Source organism: Lupinus angustifolius, chromosome LG01 (assembly GCF_001865875.1).
Source record: "Lupinus angustifolius cultivar Tanjil chromosome LG01, LupAngTanjil_v1.0, whole genome shotgun sequence".
Taxonomy (NCBI): Eukaryota; Viridiplantae; Streptophyta; class Magnoliopsida; order Fabales; family Fabaceae; genus Lupinus; species Lupinus angustifolius.
Window position 1 is genome coordinate 10,076,852 of NC_032009.1, and position 4,710 is coordinate 10,081,561.

Below are 4,710 nucleotides of genomic sequence, written 5' to 3' on the forward strand. Positions count from 1 at the left end.
TTTTTTACACTAAACACATAGAAAACTTTGTTTATCCCAAGTTGGAAAGTATGGTAATTAGACTAGATTTTTGAGCTCGAGAGTCGATTATGGATCGAGGAATGTATTAGTACATTGCACGTGTATATTGAAATGGTACTATCGCTAACTGCATGATTTAATTATAACTTTAATTTATTAGATTAAAAAATTAATTATTAAAATAAAATAATACATTTTTAATTTTGTGTCCGGCAAAAGTTTATCTTTATCTTATGTATCATTAGATACAATAGGGACATCAAAACTATGTAGTTCTGAGTTAAAAACTAATTAATTATAAAAAGAGAATTAATAGCAGAGGAGACCACATTTGTTGTGAATTGACTTCCCACTTTGAGTAATAATAACATAGATAATACTAATAACAACAACCATATTTCGATTCAAAGAAAAAATTAAAATATATGGTAGAAAGCAACATCACCACTCCCTATCTCACCATCTCTTCATTTATTGGATTATCCATTTATTCCTCTTTACTTTTCCATCATGACTCCATATCTAAGACACCTTCTGCAACAAGTTTATTTCTCTTCTCTATTTCTTTATCATTTTCTTTTACAATATTTATATTTTTTTCTTAATTACTCTTGATATTCTTGAGGCAAATATTGCTCTTTTCTTTATATTATCCTCTTGATATTCTTGATCAAAATTTCTAATATTTTATCATAAGTTTTTTTTGTTATTCTTTAGCAAGAAAATGTTCATATTTCATCATATTCTTTGACAAAGGAACTAAGATGGTATTATTGAGCATTATTATTTTTGAACAAATATTGTTCATATTTCACAATATTCTAGATTTCTCTCATTCTTTGGTCAACAAATCAATATGGTATTATTGAATAAGTATTGTTCATATTTCATCATATTCTATATTTCTCTCATTCTTTGGCCAAGAAACCAAGATGGTATTCTTGAGCAATAATATCATTTGATCTTATTTGGTCTTTTTTATATTGTGTTGGTTCTTGATGAACTACATTATTACTTTCAATTTCGCTAATCAAGCATGCTTTGACTCTCATTCTATACAATAATAATTCTTTGTATTTATTTCTAGAGTATATGGTATACTATATGGTATACTTGAAGAAGAGTAACTAAAGTTTGAAAGTAAATCTAATCGCTTCTGATGATAACCATGGTGCTAAAATAGTGCACCTAACAAAGGCAGATAAAGAAAATGTCAAAGACGACTCTTGCGGTGGAGCATTTTCCACTCAATCATCTTTTCTCAAAGCTGGGAATTGTCAACAGTCACTCTCCAGCTTGAAGGGGGCTTGAAATATATTTTGGATTAATATTATATGGGACTATTAGTTAGTTTATACTCCCTTACCTTGAATAACAAGCAATCATTTTAAATTCAATTTCCATGATTAAAACATGTTTAAAATAGTTTATTTAGTTAGGAGTTAGGTATGGTTAAGTAACTTGTATTTTCTATATAATAGGTTGGTTAGTTTCTTTGTAATTCATTGATTCATCCATTCAATTCACTCAATGAATAAAATCCATGTTCCTTTCCTGCTGTTTGATTTCTTACTCCCTGTAGCATATGCACACTGCACAGAGAGACAAATACATGACACACCTTCAGTCAAAGGCTTTGGAACTTTCTCATTCAATCATCTTTTATCTAAGATGAGAGTTGTCATCATCCACTCTCCAGCTTGAGGGGGGTGTTGAAATATATTTTAGTATTTTGAGTTAATATTATATAGGACTAATAATTAGTTTAAACTCATTACCTTGTGTATTTTCTTGATTAAAAACAAGGGTAAAATAATTTAGCTAGTTAATTAGGAGTTAGGTAGAGTTAAGTCACTTGTATTTTCTATATAATAGATTGGTTACTTTCTTTGTAATCATTTTATTCATTCCATTCAATTCATTCAATGAATGAAATCCATATTCTTTTCATGCTCTTTAATTTCTAATAAATATTTCATAAGATACATGGCTTCTTTGTTTATTGTTGATTATTTTCCAATGAGGAGACAAGACTTTATTTTCTACAATCCTTCCAATACACGATAGTTTGAATAGGATTGTTTTACACCATGATACCATTATTCTAACATGCACAATGGCAAACTTTATGTCCACCTCTGATTTTGCATACTCCATTATTACAGAAGTTTTCTTGTACACACTTCTCATTGCATGAAGCATCTTTACAATTATCGTCCACATAGTCTTTGCAACACTTGTTTTCCGAACTTCCTGGAAATAATTAAAATTTATAATTTGACAAAGAATTTAGTAGAAGGTTCATGGAATATCATATTTTTAACATGGCATACAAGAAATTTTACACGAAGATTTTTATGCAAAGATATTTCTTATAAGACAATATGACTGACAAATAGCAATCCCAACTTATTAACATTATAGTTAATATCATCACAATAAAGTATTAGGAAATAAGATGTTCACAAATATAAATAAACTATTGTCTATCAAAAAATAGTCTAATGATTCAACAGAAAACCATTTATTTAGTAAAAAAGTAACAGTATTAGCTTCAGTGAAAAATGAAAATGAAAATAAGTAGGGTCACAATGAAGTAAAACCTGGTTGTAGTATGATTAGTAAGATGAAGAGGGAACATAGAAATGCTCTCTTAGCCATGATAACATTGAATTGTGTCATGTTTTTTTCCTTTGAATTTTTTTAGACTAGTGTGTGATGATAACAAGCTAAGAGACGAGTATATTTATATGTGGTGAAATTCAATCTTTCACAATTAATCATATAATATTATGCAATGTATTCAATACTATTATTTGAACAAAGACAAAATAATTATTAATGGAATATGTAATAATGACATTAGATAATTTAATGTGAATGAAAATAATACTTATAGAAGCAATAGTCAAGCCTTAATCTTATTAGGTGAGTAGACTAAAATAATATTTATTTAAGTAAAAATATTTCCATCAAAGAATCCAACTTTCCCAAGTCATATAAGTTTTTCAACAATAGAATTCAACTCCACACCATAACAAAAATAAATTGACCCATTGGTGAAGACAATGATCCATTGAATCAATACCCTGATCGAGTCAATAACCTGTCTAGGTTTACAACGACTTAGGAAGAGAGAGAATGAAATTCGTAACTCTTCCAAATAATTTGCAATCGCCATTACATTTTGTTCTATCAATACCATATTTTTTGTGGTCAAAATGTATAACATTATCTTTTATAGCCAAATGTTGAAATATGGTCATTGAATTAGTGTTTTGGGCTTGAGAATCGATTATGGGTCAAGACAAATATTAGCAACTCATCCTCACATATTAAAGCTTAGGCTAATTATACCCTTAACTTATTTAATGAAATAATTTATTTATTAAAACAAAATAAAATGTTTTTTTTTGTTTTTTGTTTTGTATGAGAAGAGTTTCTCTTGCTCTAGTGTATGCCTAGATTCTATAGGAAAATCAAGACTATGATGTTTTGGGATGAAAAGTGAATAATTGTTGGCTTCATTTATTAATAACGTAAGAGTGATATAAATAATAGGAAAAGAGATCGCATTACCTTGTGTATTTTCATGATTAAAAATAAGGGTAAAATAGATTAGCTAGTTAGTTAGGAGTTAGGTAGAATTAAGTTACTTGTATTTTCTATATAATAGATTGGTTACTTTATTTGTAATCATTTTATTCATTCCATTCAATTATAGTCATTCAATGAATGAAATCCATATTCTTTTGCTCTTGAATTTCTAATAAATATTTCATAAGATACATGGCTTCTTTGTTTATTGTTGATTATTTTCCAATGAGGCGACAAGACTTTATTGTCTACAATCCTTCCAATACACGATAGTTTGAATAGGATTGTTTTACACCATGATACCATTATTCTAACATGCACAATGGCAAACTTTATGTCCACCTCTGATTTTGCATACTCCATTATTACAGAAGTTTTCTTGTACACACTTCTCATTGCATGAAGCATCTTTACAATTATCGTCCATATAGTCTTTGCAACACTTGTTTTCTGAACTTCCTGAAAATAATTAACATTTATAATTTGACAAAGAATTTAGTAGAAGGTTCATGGAATATCATATTTTTAACATGGCATACAAGAAATTTTACACGAAGATTTTTATGCAAAGATATTTCTTATAAGACAATATGACTGACAAATAGCAATCCCAACTTATTAACATTATAGTTAATATCATCACAATAAAGTATTAGGAAATAAGATGTTCACAAATATAAATAAACTATTGTCTATCAAAAAATAGTCTAATGATTCAACAGAAAATCATTTATTTAGTAAAAAAGTAATAGTATTAGCTTTAGTGAAAAATGAAAATGAAAATAAGTAGGGTCACAATGAAGTAAAACCTGGTTGTAGTATAATTAGTAAGATGAAGAGGGAACATAGAAATGCTCTCTTAGCCATGATAACTTTGAATTGTGTCATGTTTTTTTCCTTTGAATTTTTTTAGACTAGTGTGTGATGATAACAAGCTAAGAGACAAGTATATTTATATGTGGTTAAATTCAATCTTTCACTATTAATCATATAATATTATGCAATGTATTCAATACTATTATTTGAACAAAGACACAATATTTATTAATGGAATATGTAATAATGACATTAGATAATTTAATGTGAATGAAA

At 27.8% G+C, this 4,710-nt stretch overlaps 1 long non-coding RNA gene across 1 annotated transcript; it reads right to left on the reverse strand.

The window, feature by feature from the left end:
- On the reverse strand, positions 2,002 to 2,741 carry LOC109342312. Its single transcript, XR_002107047.1, has 2 exons — positions 2,625 to 2,741; positions 2,002 to 2,274 (listed from the first exon to the last, which is right to left on the reverse strand). It is a non-coding gene; the product is annotated as an uncharacterized LOC109342312 (long non-coding RNA).